Raw genomic sequence first — 15,826 nt, 5'->3', positions numbered from 1 at the left:
GAGTAAATCAAATGTGGGCTAAAAGGAAGGAATAGACTTGACACAGATTTGAAAATGGCAAATTGTTAATCTTGGATGGCTCGAAGATGGACCTTTAATCATGAGGTTAGATTTTTAAGTTACAGAGTAACAGAGTTAAATAAAGGGCAGAGCCCACTGACCAAATCCTCCCAGCAGCAAGGACAGAGGAAGGAGCAGGTATGTTACAGGAGACAGAGCTATGTGATTTGCACAAGTCACTTGGCATCTCTAGGCCTTAGTTCTCAATTCTTTATAAAAGAGGTAGGGGATAGCACTTCTCACAGGGAGGCTGTAAGAATTACGTACGGAAAGCAACTATTAATAGGAAGGTGCTCACATCTGTAATACCTGAAACTGAATGCATGCAAAGACAGACCTATTTTGGGTAACTAATGGAAAGATTATCCCATCAGTAACAGAAGAGTTGGTAGGCACAAAGAAGGTATTAAACATAATTACAAATTTTCTTAGGGGAAGGATGTGGCCCCGAATAAGAAAGAAGTAAAACCATCACTCACACTCTCTACTATCTACTTAGGCATCAAAGTCACCCTAAAGGAAGGTAAACAGTTTTGCCTTGATTTGTATAATTCAAGTTGGAAATAAGACACCCAAGTACCGATATTCACTCCTACAAACAGGAGGGCAATCAACAGTTATGCTAAGAGGAAAAGAGGAGGCAGTGGAAAAAAGATTCTTGCAAACATCCAAAAATTAAGAATTCTGACACCCCTCCCGCACAAAAAAGAAAAAGGAAGCTCAGTCGATCCCAGGGAAGGAGATAACTCACCTCATTTTCAAAAGTGACTTTGCAGGAATACTGGAATTACTGTCTGTGAAAACCTAGTTTTAAATATTTTCCCAGTTACTTGAGATTCTCCAGCTTTATCCTTGGCCACATCCCCTAAACCTCACTTCCCCTTCCCCAAGAAGAAAAATAAGTGAAGAAGAAACATTTATCAAACCACTATTTGACAAGCCCCATGCTGGGCACTTTCAACTGTGTCATCTCTTGGAATACCTAACAATTCTGCAACGTGAAACCTGTGGACAGATGAGGAAATTGAATCAAGAGGGTGAGGACAGTGTCTGAAGTTATGATGTACTTTTCTTGAAAAAAATCTGGCCATCAAATCTTAATACACTTTCTACTTTCACTTTTCAGCCCAGTTCTGTTCTGTATTCTGTAAAATTAACCATCTGTAACCATCAATAACACTCTCCCTTTTGTCTTCAGTTAGAAACAGAAAAGAAATACAAAAAAGAGGAACTGTACAGAAAAAATTCCTGGCAATGAGAAGTTATAATCTGGGGTAAGAATCTAAAAGGGACATGAGTGACATTTCTCTTTCAAGTACGGAGCTTTCCTTGGAGAATCCCAGGCAGCTTCCGAACGAACTAAAAAAGTGATCCGCTTGTCCCCTAACCGCAGATGGAAAGTTAAAGTGTTCGTCCACAGCCAAACCGGCTGTGTCCCTATCTGAGATTATGCACCGAACGCTGTTGGCTGAGAGGTGGTGCAAGCAAAACAAGTGCACACCAACAGGTTATCTATGGAGTGGTTAGGCGAACAAGTTACAAAACCTAACAAGCAACGTTAGCTCTTCCGTACTACCCTATAAAGAAAGCACTTCCTGCCACGGGGCCCGCTATTAAAGAATTAAGGCTGCTCGCTCCCCACTATTCTCCCGCCGCATGCCTAGGTTCCGCAGCCCAGCTCACAAGTCATGCACTGGATTCTTCCATACGGGACTCCTCACCCCTCATCCCAAAGTGGGCCAAATGCATTATCCAATTTGCAATCAAGAAGCCAGGAGCTGAGCTGAACTACAATCGTGAGCAGGCGAAACCATCAACCTAAAAGTGCAAGGGCACGGAACGGTTGCACGACACAGTTTAAAAGAACAAGCCTTGCTCCAGGCACGACTCCCTCCACACCGAGGCGGGCGTGCGGACGCGGGGGTGGGGTGGGGGCCGAGTCTTATTGCGTGTAAACTGTAAAAGAGCCTTTTCTTTGCCACTCGCAGCAGACGCGACCCCAGGGCTTCCCCAGCCACCCCCGCGCTCGGACTCCCGCTAGGGTCGCCCAGGTGGCTCTCCAGTCCCCTCCCCCGCCGGCCTCCCCGAGGATCCGCGGGCTACAGTTATCTGGTTTTAATAAAAACCGAAGCGTTCCCAGGCTAGCGGGCTCCCACTCCGAGGGGCACAGGCGGGAGGGTAAGAGAGAAAAGGAAAGACCAGAGGCGCCGCGCACCGACCCGCGTCGCGACCCCGTGGCAGCTCTCCCAGCTCCCTCGGGTTTTGTTCTCCCCTGAGGAAGCGCGATCGCTCTCGGGGCTCTTCCCCGGACCTCCGGCCGCGCGTTCATCCCGCCCGGGCGGTCAGATCCGAGCGCAACAGACCACCCGCCCTGCTTCCCGTCGGAGCGCCGGGTGCGTTCCCGCCGCGCCCATCAGCGTGCACACTGCCCGCCGGCGGCTTCCACCGCCGAACAGGTGAGACAGCATCGCGCGGAAACTCCCGAGACGTCCGCACAGCTCTCCCCCCGCCCGCCATCGCGCCTGGGAGCGGGCCGGCGCCCCTGGAGCTGCCGAACTCCTCCGCCACGCGGGCGCAGCGCGGGCCGCGCCGGCAGTCGCTCGTGCGCACCGGGCTCAGGACCCAATGGTGGGTCGCAACCCTCGGTCCCGGCCGCGCGCCGGCGCGGGTGTCATGGCCGAGCGGCGGCCGGGCGAAGTTTCCTGGAGCCGCCCGCTTACCCCTTAGGCCGAGGGTGGCTGCGGCTCCGAGAAGCGACGAGGCGGCGGCGACGGCAGCGCCCGGGGCCAGCCGAGCCAGGAAGAGGCGGGAGGGAGTGACGGGCCAGCAGCAGCCGCCGGGATGGGAAGAGGAAGGCGCCGGGTATCTACAATCTGAACGTGGGCTGACCGTGACGTCACAATGGCGCGGCCAGCCAATCGCCGCCGGGAGGCCGAATCAAGCGCTATGATGTCATGCGGCCACGGAGCCAATCGCGAGACAATAGAACTTTCGTGATTGTAAATTCCAGAATCCGACGCAGTGGGGAACCGTGGTCTGGGTTGGTCCCCTCCGGTTCACGTGTCTCTGGGCAATTTTATCCCCTTTCTTCCTAATAAGCCTGCGTGGAACGCAGAGCCTGCGCAATAGCACCAGTGAAGTTCCCGATGCCCTGAACTCTGATTCTCTTAGTGCCGGGCGTGGTGAGGTTGTGTCCGCGTTTGGACAGCAGAAGCCCACTCTGGTGCCGTCTCCTCGCGGGTTCTGGAAGGGAGCCAGTTCCTCTTGGTTTTGGATGAAACGGTTAAATGCCTGCGGAGATCACCGGAGCGAACAAGATAAGGCAACAACAAAAAAGCGCTCAAAACTGATGCTATAGCTTAACTCCCGGTGGGTAGATTTACCGTGATTTTTCTTAGGGATTCTGATTTTCCCTTAGTGATCACTACCAACTCCCTTTCTTCTCAAGACTTTTTGTAGAAGGAGAAAATGTGGTGGAGTAAGTGACATCTTTTCAGCTAGACAGGTTTAAGCACATAAGACAAAGTGCTTTGTGCTCAGGGCACAAGTGGAAGATCCTTGCTGTTTTTCATTGATATTTGGATAACTTAAGGCCTTCATCATCCTAGTATCCTATGCTTTCCCCATATATACCCCAGTAATTAAGCCTTTCTCCCAGTGCCCTCTGGCTGTATTTCTATTACCCCATGCCCATGGACCCAATATAGTCAACTGTTTAATGTAGGCAAGTTTATTCTTTTATTTTATTTTATTATTTATTTTTGGTTGCATTGGGTCGGTTGCTGTGCGCGGGCTTTCTCTAGTTGCGGTGAGCAGGGGCTACTCTTCTTTGCGGTGTGTGGCCTTCTCATTGTGGTGGCTTCTCTTGTTGCGGAGCACAGGCTCTAGGCACGCGGGCTTCAGTAGTTGTGGCTCGCGGGCTCTAGAGCGCAGACTCAGTAGTTGTGGCACACGGGCTTAGTTGCTGCGTGGCATGTGGGATCTTCCCGGACCAGGGCTCGAACCCGTGTCCCCTGCATTGGCAGGCGGGTTCTTAACCACTGGGCCACCAGGGAAGCCCAAGTTTATTCTTTTAGGTATTTACAATGTTTATCATGTGCCAGCCGTTCCAGGCCCTTGGCCATTGCCCATTGCCTTAAGAATACAGGTGTGCAAACTATATACAAATGAGATAATGTAAACATAAACAAATAACAAGATTTTTAACAGTCGATTGCCATTCAACTCCACAAACACTGACTTCAGTTTGACAGATACTATGCTAGGTGTTAGAAATAAAAAACTGCAAGGATCCCCTCCCCCTGTGAAATGATATAGTCAGGAAACAACTACCATGCAGAATGGTAAACGCTACGATGGAAACCAAGATAAGCAGATTAATGAAGAACTTTCTGTCAAGGGGCATGTGAAAAGCATATGCCAGAGGCATAGAAGAGTTGGGCAAATGTATCTCCTTTATTCTTCACTCTTCTGCCTGCAGTTCAAGGCCAGAGCTGGTTCAGCTCTTCATCACCCTAACAAGTTCTATCTTTCCAGGTTTTAAAAGTTTCAAATTTAACTTGATATTCCAAAAATCTCCAGTTTTACACCACAAACAATTGTTTTTGTTGTGTTCACCTATCAATAAAATGTTTTCGGCCATACTACCAAAATATCTGTATTTATTTTTAATTATGGACTTATATAACTGTCAAGTCATACATTAAATATTAAATAATTTTTTTGTATTTTAAGAGAAAAGTAAACACAAATTTCTATTATTTTATTCCTAGCCCCCAAAGGATGCCTTTTCATATGCCCTTGACAGATAGGCCTTAGTTATTGTCTGTGTATCTTGGTTTCCGTTAGAGCATTTTTCACTCTGCATTGTAGTTTCCTGACTGTCCCATCTTGTTCAAAACCATGGGGTGCTTGTACCTCCACTTTAAAGAGGCCTGTGTTAGATTGTAAACTCCGTTGGAGGGGGAACCATGTTGAATTTTGCTCATTATTTATCACCAGATCTTACTACAGCCCCTGGTATATACTAAGAGCTTAATAAATATGCTTTGAATAAGTGTGTGAGCTCTTACTCCCCCTCACCATCATCACACTAGTGCTTCCATTTTCTGCTGCAGAACTCCAACCCTCTGTCAGATGGTTATGTCCCAAGACTATTGACTCCTCTCAAACCTAAGTTAGTAAGGTCATGTTCTCATTCTTTACCCATCCAGAGACTTAGGGTTCCCAATACATGTATAATTTAGGGAGAAATTTCTGCCCCCCCGGACAACTCATCTTAACCCTGCAGTGTAAACTGACTACCATGACTTCAGTATGAGTTACTCCAGATGGCAACACCATCGCATTCATGGATAAAGTTGCAAGAAGTGACTCTTCAACTTAACTGTGGGTAGTTTTTTCAAAATAGATCAAAAGAATGCCTAGGACTCCATGCCAAGTTTCAAGGAAAGTGTGTTACTGAGTGTCAGAATCAAATTCCTGGCCAGTTGGGTTCTAGACCCTGTGCTGGAGCCATCCCAATCCTTATAACCAGCCTGTCAAAAATGAACCCAAGTAGGTGCAGTACAAAGCCCTGTAACTCTTGCTTGCTTCCCTATAGCAGCGGTCCCCAACCTTTTTGGCACCAGGGACCGGTTTCATGGAAGACAGTTTTTCCACAGACCGGGGTAGGGGGTGGGGTGGGGATGGTTTGGGGATGATTCAAGCACGTTACATCTATTGTGCACTTTATTTCTATTATTATTACATTGTAATATATAATGAAATAATTATACAACTCACCATGATGCAGAATCAGTGGGAGCCCTGAGCTGGTTTTCACTTGCCACTCACTGATAGGGTTTTGCTATGAGTCTGCAAGCAATTGATTTATTATGGTCTCTGTGCAGTCAAACCTCTCTGCTAATTACAATCTGTATTTGCAGCCACTCCCCAGTGCTGGCATCACCGCCTCAGCTCCACCTCAGATCATCAGGCATTAGATTCTCATAAGGAGTGCACAACCTAGATCCCTCACATGTGCAGTTCACAGTAGGATTTGCACTCCTATGACAATCTAACGCCACTGCTGATCTGACAGGAGATGGAGCTCAGGCGGTAATGCGAGCGATGGGGAGCGGCTGTAAATGCAGATGAAGCTTCTCTCACTCACCCACCACTAACCTCCTTCTGTGTGTCCCAGTTCCTATCAGGCCACAGACTGGTACCAGTCTGCCCTATAGCATCCGTGGTAGTCCCCTGAGAAGTGATTGTTGAATTATCTTCACGTAATAGTTAACTATTTTATTCCTTCTCCTCTTCCTCCTCCTGCTTTTCTTTCTTTATTTTAAAATCCTGGCAGCATTTTCCCTTCTGTGATCCCAGATCTCCTCCAACCATACACTTCCAAGTGTATAAGAAGGTTGCTTCAGTATTGAGAAATATTGGAAGATTTGTTCTATTGTTGTAGCATCTGAAGTTGAATTAAGAAATATGCCTGAGGGCTTCCCTGGTGGCGCAGTGGTTGAGAATCTGCCTGCTAATGCAGGGGACACGGGTTCGAGCCCTGGTCTGGGAAGATCCCACATGCCAAGGAGCAACTGGGCCCGTGAGCCACAACTACTGAGCCTGCGCATCTGGAGCTTGTGCTCCGCAACAAGAGAGGCCGCGATAGTGAGAGGCCCGCGCACCGCGATGAAGAGTGGCCCTCGCTCGCCGCAACTAGAGAAAGCCCTTGCACAGAAACGAAGACCCAACACAGCCAAAAATAAATAAATAAATAAATAAATAATAAAAATAAAGGAATTCCTTAAAAAAAAAAAAAAAAAAAAGAAATATGCCTGAAAGTTTCATTAGAATGCTGTTCTAATGACTGTTGTTTGATTTAAAGGTGAAATACTACGTGTGCTTAGGAGGTATTTGCACAACCCAATGAAACCTCTCTTTTGAGATAAAATACAAGCCTATGTTTGCCTCTGGACATTTGAATGTTGATTAAAATATAAACCAAGTATAAGCTAGTTTATGCTAAGGGTAACACTATTCAGTCTCTGCCTTTTGTTTTTCCTTGCTGTGATCTTACTTTTTTCTTCTTTTCTAATTTGTGTTTTCCGTTATCTTGTTGCCAGGGGCTCCCATTGGCCTGGCTTGTCTTTGCTGGAGAATAGAGATTAAAGGGCAGTTTCCTTTCCTCCTCAGACCTTGGGGTTTGTTCCATGCTTCCATTGTTACTTTGCTGCTACTCTTCCTTGTTGCTGGTCAACATGTAACCAGGTTTATCTCTATTCCTGTCCTTGAGTGTTCATCCTGATGGATGTGAGCTACTGGAAGGCACTGCCCAAACCTGTCTACCATGTTGTTTTCCCAATGGCTAGCAGAACCTCTGACAAATAGCGGATGCTCATAAATATCTGCTGAATGAGTGAACAATTTGAACTGTTTCTGGATTCTCTGGTCTTTTCTTCTCCACTTCCTTTCATAGTCTTTAGTACTCTATCTGGGAGCAACTGGGCAATGAAAGGCATCTGTGTCCTCACTTCCCTCTATCTATATTACTTCCTAGGTGTATTATCATCCCCCTTTTATGGCTTTGGATTCCATCTACAATCTGCTGACTCCCAAATGTATTTCTCCAGCCCAAACCTTTCCCCTGAATTCCAGACTTATATACTTAACAGCCTATTAGTGATTCCTCCTCTTGGGTGTCTGTCTAAAAGGCATCTCAAACTGAGAATAATAAAAAGTGAACTCTTGATTTTTCCCCAGACCTGCTCCCTCTGTGGTGTTCTCAAGACAAACACCTTAGAGTTATGTTTAACTCCTCTTTCTTTCACATCCTATCTCCATGCATCAGCAAAATCCTGCCTAGTCCATCTTCAGAACATATCCAGAATCTGTTTACTTTTCACCCTCCTTATGACAGCCACCGGTTTAAGTCACTATCAGCTGTTTCCCAGAATTTTGCAATAGTCTCCAACTTGACCTCTACTTCTGTGTTTTCCTCCTACGGTCTATTCACAACCCAGCAGCCTGAGCAATCCTCTTAAAACCAACGCCACATTAAGTCACTTAAAACAATCTATCAAACTCTTAACTCAGTAAAAGTCAAAACCCTTAAAACAACATATAAGACCTTTGTCATTTCTTGGACCTTCTAAAGCTACTCTGTCTTCCACCTGCAACGGCCTCCTCCTTATTCCTTGAGCACACTAAGCACTAGAATTGCCTCAGGGCCTTTGCACTTACTCTCCCCTATGCCTAGAATAATCTAACCCAGAAATCTCCAAGGCTTATACCCTTGTTTCACTCTGATCTCTATAAATGTTATCTTTTGGAGAGCTCTCCTTGATCACTATCTAAATTTGTAACATCTCCCTCCTTGCCTCCCTTTTACTCTGCTTTATTTTTCTCCTTAGCACTTATCACTGTCAGACATACTATAGGTTCACTTTAAAAATTTTTATTTATTTATTTGGCTGTTCTGGGTCTTAGTTGCGGCACGTGGGATCTTTGTTGCCGCGTGCGGGATCTTTAGTTGGGGCATGAGAGCTCTTAGTTGCGGCAGGCATGTGGGATCTAGTTCCCCGACCAGGGATCAAACCCAGGCCCCCTGCTTTGGGAGCATGGAGTCTTAACCACTATACCACCAGGGAAGTCTCTATAGGCTCACTTTTAATATTTGTTTACTCTTATCCCCCTGTTAACTCACTGATGGCACAGACTGTTCTGTTCACCACTACTTGAAACCCCAGCACCTGGAACATTGTCTGGAACCTGGTAGGAGCTCAGTCAGTACTTATTCGATGGATAAATTAATGAACAAATGAATGGAAAATTGAAATGCAGATCAGTAAGATATGCTTTTACTAGGAACCCCTTGGCCAAAAATTAAGTCTAACAGAAAGAAAATAACTACAATAATTTAAAAAATTACTATCGATGGGTAATATCTTTCTGTTCCCCATTAATGATAGTAAGTTTTTCCTGCCACCTTTCTGAAATGTTAAAATCTGAAAAGTTGGGGCTTCCCTGGTGGTGCAGTGGTTGAGAATCCGCCTGCCAATGCAGGGGACACGGGTTCGAGCTCTGGTTTGGGAAGATCCCACATGCCGCGGAGCAACTGGGCCCGTGAGCCACAACTACTGAGCCTGCGCGTCTGGAGCCTGTGCTCTGCAGCAAGAGAGGCCGCGATGGTGAGAGGCCCGCGCACCGCGATGAAGAGTGGCCCCCGCTTGCCGCAACCAGAGAAAGCCCTCGCACAGAAACGAAGACCCAACACAGCCAAAAATAAATAAATAAATAAATAAATTTTAAAAATCTGAAAAGGTAACACACCCCAAGAGAATACTTAACCTTTTTAAAGTGCTATAAAAGAAGAAAGACTATAACTATGGTTACGATGAAAAAGACATACCATTGTCTTAAATTGGTATGAATTCGGGATGTCTTACTCTTCTATAAATGCATCACTTACCTTTTTTAAAAATTAATTAATTTGTTTTTGGCTGCATTGGGTCTTCGTTGCTGCGTGCGGGCTTTCTCTAGTTGAGTGGGGGCTCAACTTCGTTGTGGTTCTCGGGCTTCTCATTGCAGTGGCTTCTCTTGTTGTGGAGCACGGGCTCTAGGCACGCAGCCTTCAGTAGTTGTGGCACGCGGGCTCAGTAGTTGTGGCTCGTGGGCTCTAGAGCGCAGGCTCAGTAGTTGTGGTGCACGGACTTGGTTGCTCCGTGGCATGTGGGATCTTCCTGGACCAGGGCTTGAACCCATGTCCCCTGCACTGGCAGGCGGATTCTTAACCACTGCGCCACCAGGGAAGTCCCACATCAGTTATCTTGAATATCAAGCACTTTCTCTTGAAATAGAGACTGTTATGATATTTATTTAGATGATAAGTCAAATTTGGCACCAGTTCTTTTTCTTTTTACTACTTATAAATTTCTAAAGCCTTTCCTAATACACTCTCCTTTTATCCTTTCAGCACCATAATGAGATGAGAAAATTGAGCCACAGAAGGGTTAAGTGACATCGCAAGGCTGCAAAGCCAGTTAGTGAAAAATTAAGATTGAATTCAGGTCTCAGTCCTCAACATCTTTACAGGCTGAGCTATGTCAAAGGTAAGATCTTAAATCAGGAGAGCTTCTCAATATGTCCTTTACTTTGCTGGTTATCGAAAGAGAAATTTCTCAATTGATATATTTCATTCTATAACATACAAAGGAGCTAAAGAATTCTAGGAAGTAGACAAAAGCAGATGATAACCAAACTTCTGGCTAAAAACTATGTGCAACAGGCAAAGAGTAGTGACGTGGTTCTGTTGTTAAGAACATGCTTGTGTGGACTGTGTCCTGGCTGAGCAGTGTGTTCTATAAGTGCTCTAGATGAGTTTGGAGTTGGTGATACAGTACAGAATATGCGTTGCCCCAATTCTGTTATTTATGAAACAAGTTTTCCAAACATTAGCCATAATTGGTTTAATTGTTCTAGGTTATGTGATGTATTAGTTATACGCATAACGTGTCATAAAACGCCTTGCTTTTGTACACCTGCAATTTATTTTATTTTATTTATGTTTGGCTGTGTTGGGTCTTCGTTGCTGTGCGCGGGCTTTCTCCAGTCGAGGCGAGCGGTGGCTTCTCTTGTTGCGGAGCACGGGCTCGAGGTGCATGGGCTTCAGTACTTGTGGCTCGCGGGCTCTAGAGCGCAGGCTCAGTAGTTGTGGTGCACGGGCTTAGTTGCTCCACGGCATGTGGGATCTTCCCAGACTAGGGCTCGAACCCGTGTCCCTTGCATTGGCAGGCGGATTCTTAACCACTGAGCCACCAGGGAAGCCCTGTACACCTGCAATATTAGACATGTTCTTACATGTCGAAAACTGGCAGTGCCATTTCTTTTCACAATCTCAAATTCCCTTTTTGCTGAGAGTAAATGTGGCATCTTAAGTCTCAAATGAAATCTACAAGTGTATGTTGCAGTTCTATTATTTCTGCAAACTATTGCTTGGCATCTGATGGTGAAGCACATTTTTTTTTTTTGAAATTCATATATTCCCTAATGTCAGGTTCACTCAGTCAATTCTCTTTCAGGTTTAATAGCTTTATAGTATTGTCTTCTAATCTGAATGATTAAATGATGCACTGCCCTCCATCAGATGTATTTCAACAGAATGGACGCAGGTATACAACTTAAAAAGCTGTCAGATACCCCACGCTTCCACTGCAGGGGGCATGGGTTCGATCCCTGGTTGAGGAACTAGGATCCCACATGCTGCACGTGCGGCCAGAAAAACAAAATAAACAAAAAACAAAATCTGTCAGATACCCTATACACATAAAATTGTTTAAAGTCTAGCAAGTTAAAAGTACAATAATATGTTATTACTTGTGCATTTTGCTAATCAGGAAGATTAACTTCTACATAGTCTTAATCTATATGTTGTCTTTTCATTTTTCTCTCCACCTCCTCCCACCCTTTTTACTTTCTGAATGTAACCTAGAACAGAATGTTTCTTTCCTATTCTCCCTGTAACCAGAGCACTCTGTACAGGCCTTTGTTTTATCACTTATGATATTAATATTGTAATTATTTGCTTTTACTTCTCTTCCCCAACTCAAGGCTGGAAGATGTGTCATTTATCTTTGTTCCTCTAGCATTATGCTATACCAGATACATAGTAGGCATTCAATGAATGTTTATTGAATCAGATTTTCAAAGACCATTTACTTTCTTCATGATAAAGACGGCAAATAAAACATAGTAGGCTGTTTCAGGATATGCATGAAAGACTTTTGGAGCCCCAAGTTTATTTCAACAGTTTAATGTTATTTAATAATGCAGTAGGCAGCTTCTGAAAGTGCCACCAATGATCTCTGGCACCTGATATTCATGTCCATGGATTAGACCTAGTAACTTGCTCCTAATAGATAGAAAGAACATGGCAAAAATGATGGAATGACATTTACAAGATTAGGTAGAAAAGAAGTGACTTCTATCTTATTGGCTCTCTCCATATAGCTTCTTGACTTGCATGCTTTGATGAAGCAAGGTGCCATGTTGGAGGTGCTCACATAACAAGAAACTAAGGGTGGCCTCTAGCCAATAGACTGCTAGGAACTGAGGTCCTCAGTATGACAGCCTACAAGGAACAGAATCCTGCCAACAAAGTGGATCCTTACCCAGTGCAGCCTTGAAATGACTACAGGCCCAGTGGGCATCTTGACTGTAGTCCGTGAGAAACCCTGGAGCAGAGAGAACCCACCTAAGTAAGTGATGCCCCGATTCCTCACCTACAGAAGCTTTGAGTTAAAAATGTTGTGGGGGACTTCCCTGGTGGCGCAGTGGTTAAGAATCCGCCTGCCAATGCAGGGGACACGGCTTCGAGCCCTGGTCCAGGAAGATCCCACATGCCGCGGAGCAACTAAGCCTGTGCGCCACGAATACTGAGCCTGTGCTCTAGAGCCCGCGAGCCACAACTACTGAAGCCTGTGCGCCTAGAGCCTGTGCTCCACAACAAGAGAAGCCACTGCAATGAGAAGCCCGCGCACTGCAAGGAAGAGTGGCCCCCACTCTCTGCAACCAGAGAAAAGCCCGCGCACAGCAGCGAAGGCCCAATGCAGCCAAAAAATAAAATAAATTTATATAAGAAAAAGGGTCTTCCCTGGTGGCGCAGTGGTTAAGAATCTTCCTGTCAATGCAGGAGACACGGGTTTGAGCCCTGGTCCAGGAAGATCCCACACGCCGCGGAGCACCTAAGCCCGTGCGCCACAACTACTGAGCCTGCGCTCTAGAGCCTGTGCTCCACAACAAGGGAAGCCACCGCAATGAGAAGCCCGTGCACCGCAATGAAGAGTAGCCCCCGCTAGCCGCAACTAGAGAAAAACCCCGCGCACAGCAACGAAGACCCAACACAGCCAAAAATAAATAACTTAATTAAAAAAAAGAAGTCACTAAGCTCTGAAAGTGAGAAAGCCTGGGAAGTTGCATTCTGGTTAAATAAATCAAGAAAAATTCCCAAAGACTAGGGATAAAGGGTGCTACAGTGAGTGTATAGGACAAGCACAAAAAAGACAAAATGAATATTCAGGAAACATTCATGAATAGTCTATTCACTTCTTAAATTAACCTGGGCACCTAGCAGGGTATCTGCAAGTCAGTTGATGCTAAGTTGATATTTACTGAATCTTCTTTGGGGACCTGGTATGTGCCAGGAATTGAGATAATAAAACTGCAATACTTGGTAAAAAAGTGATGTACCTTAAGAAGTGCAAAAAAAGGTGCCACAGGAATTCAGGTATTGGAGAGGATGAGAAAAGGGTTTTGAGGAAGCAGGGCCTTTGCAAAGGCTATACCCTCCACTTAAAACTGCCCACCTCCCCTTTTCCAGGTCTCAACTTAAAAGTCACCTTTTCAGATAGGTCTCTCCTATTACCCCGGCTAAAATCAGTTCCTCACCTCCTTTCCCTCAGCCACTAGTTTACGGTCAATTCACAGCACTTCACACAATCTGCGACTGTTTTGCTTACTATTTTTATCCCTACCTTCCCAATTAGGCTTTAGACTTCGTGATGGCAGAAACAAGTCCGCCTTGTTCACTGGGGTGTGCCAGGCATAAAGTATGCGCTCAATAGATATTTGCTGGATGACCCAATGTAAAATGCGAAGTCAAAAAAGGGTGCTGGTCGAGGGATGGAAAAAAGCTGCGTGTCCGGACATGGATTCCTGTCATAGCTCTTCCTCCGAAGAGCTCCGGGCCATCTTTGCACCACCAGGCTCCGAGAGCCCAGGAGGGATCCTCAGGGGGCGGGGACGCCCTTTGCGCCGGCCGGAGGGGCGGGCGCGGCTTTTCCTCCCCCAGTCCAACCTCCCGCGCCCAAGTCTGGACCGCAACACCTCCGGGGCTCCCATCACTTCCGGGCCCTACAGCCACGCCGGGCCCTGGGACCACAGCCCGCCCCCCGGACCCCTCCTCCACTCTCAGGGCGTGGGGACCGTTAACCGCCTGCGGCGCAGGGCGGTGCCACCCCGGCCCCGCGCCCGGCCGCCCTCCGCGGCCCCGCCCCGCTCCCCCGCCGCGGTCACCCCATTCATCCAGCGGCCGTGCCCGCCAATCACCGCGCACCCATAGCTCCGCATCTGGCGATGGGGCGGGGCCGCGCCGGGCACACGCTCATCCCTTCCCGGCGCCGGGCTCGGGTCCGGCCTGGGTCAGTCCCGGGCAATGACCTGCCTCGGCCTCGCGCTGACCCGGCGGGCACTTGGGTGAGGGTGGGGAGACGCCGGGCGAGGGGGCGGAGAGCTGTGCGGGCCGGACGGAGGAGTCCTGGGATCTGAGGGTGGTCGGGAAGAATGGAAAGTGGTCTTGACTGCAGTGGCTCCACACCCCTCGGACCTAGAGCCCAGAGCATCCAGATTGGCACGTAGGAAGCTCCCAGTCCCGAGCCGCGCCCCTGGGTGGAACTGGGTGGGGCAGGAGAAAAGGGGAAGATGAAGCAGCAAGAAAATGTGGCTCTGGACAGCTCAGCCCAAGTGCGGTGCTAGGGAAGGCCTGTGGAGAGAAGCCTGAAGTCCTTACTCATCTCTCACAGTCATCTTCTATAATCCGGGAATTAGCCCGCAGTGGTAGACTTTGTTAATGCTTGTCCAGGCTGCCGAGGGTGGGGATAAAACAAAAGGCTGCTTCTGTAGAGGTAAAATTATATTTACTCTTTGTATCTTCAAAAATTGTGTGATATTGAAAATATCTGTCCTACTGTGTTTCATAAGTGGACTTTTGTTTTTTCTTCTGAGCTATCTACCATAATGTCTTATTCATCAGGAAGGATTAAGAGGAAACCTAGTGGCTTTTCTGTTGGTGGCAAAGGTCACTCCCTTCTTCCTCCCCCTCCCTTCTTCCCCCTCCCAAAACCTTAAGGCACAGAAAACAGTTTGACCACAAACTGCTACTAGATATTTTCACTTCTCACCTAGTCCCCCTAACCAGTCTGTAGTAATAGGTATTATCACCTGTTTTAGATGTCAAAACAGGTTCAGAGATTAATCTGGCCAAGATCACAGTTTGTGTATCGCAGAGTTTGGGCCCTTTCCACACTTGTTACCCCCAGATCATGGAATCCACAATAAACGGAAGGTAGAAAGGAATCTAATGCTTTTGGCACCCTTAGCTAAGGACGGTGCATCTAGCCCAGTGTGCAAGCACTTCTTGGAGATGGGTTTGTATTTCTTGGGAACTCTGTCAAGTACATAGTTTTCGTGCCAGAACTTTGAAGGGTAGAAGGAGAGTTCCTTGAAGCTCTGAAATGCTAGGTCACATATGGGCTGATGTCTTTTGTAACCCTAGCCTGACCTGAAACAAAACCCCTTTTTGTAATTAAGTATTGCCTGCCGGGATGCTGGAGGGCTGCCCAGGTCTTGTTCAGGGACTTCATTCTTTGCGGCAAGCAGAGTACAGAAAAGTTGGATCAAAGAGTTAATTAGGTCACAGAATGCTTTTTGGAGGAAGAAAGTAGCAAACTATGATTAGACTTTGACCTCAATCCAATTTAACAGATTGACTGGGTCTGTCTGCTCCATACTCCAGGCTGTGGACACACAAAGATGGGTGAGAAGCTTTTCCACCTGCTGGAAAAGATTACAGTTAGGGTGAGGTGCATTAGTGACCTGAGTGTATGAATAACAGTAAAGGAAGACATACAATGACAGTAGATAAATACAAGGTAAGAATTATGGTTCAGCTTTGACCAAGCAGCATAGGTCAAAAGGCTGAAGAAGGAAAGAAGGGCCCTTTTAAGAG

At 46.6% G+C, this 15,826-nt stretch overlaps 1 protein-coding gene and 1 long non-coding RNA gene across 4 annotated transcripts in view; one reads left to right on the top strand and one right to left on the bottom strand.

Annotated features, from left to right (window-relative positions):
- The window catches only part of ELOVL5 (ELOVL fatty acid elongase 5), a 62,822-nt gene extending 59,875 nt beyond the window's left edge, over positions 1 to 2,947 (bottom strand). Inside the window, exon 1 of one of the 2 annotated variants that reach the window (XM_036868824.1) lies at positions 2,781 to 2,947. The gene's annotated coding sequence lies outside the window, so the exon portion shown is untranslated. The remainder of the gene's footprint in view (positions 1 to 2,780) is intronic. The other variant, XM_036868825.1, reaches the window with a different exon arrangement.
- Positions 2,948 to 3,101: 154 nt separating this feature from the next.
- Positions 3,102 to 11,732, top strand: LOC118903608. 2 transcript variants are annotated; one of them, XR_005021844.1, is made up of 3 exons: positions 3,102 to 3,429; positions 10,019 to 10,154; positions 11,539 to 11,732. It is a non-coding gene; the product is annotated as an uncharacterized LOC118903608 (long non-coding RNA). The 2 variants fall into 2 exon arrangements; XR_005021843.1 differs by having other exon boundaries at positions 11,534 to 11,732.
- The last annotated feature ends 4,094 nt before the right edge of the window (positions 11,733 to 15,826 follow it).

Source organism: Balaenoptera musculus, chromosome 11 (genome assembly GCF_009873245.2).
Source record: "Balaenoptera musculus isolate JJ_BM4_2016_0621 chromosome 11, mBalMus1.pri.v3, whole genome shotgun sequence".
Taxonomy (NCBI): domain Eukaryota; kingdom Metazoa; phylum Chordata; class Mammalia; order Artiodactyla; family Balaenopteridae; genus Balaenoptera; species Balaenoptera musculus.
Note: the sequence above shows the minus strand (reverse complement) of the source record. Positions and strands in the feature narration are given on the sequence as shown.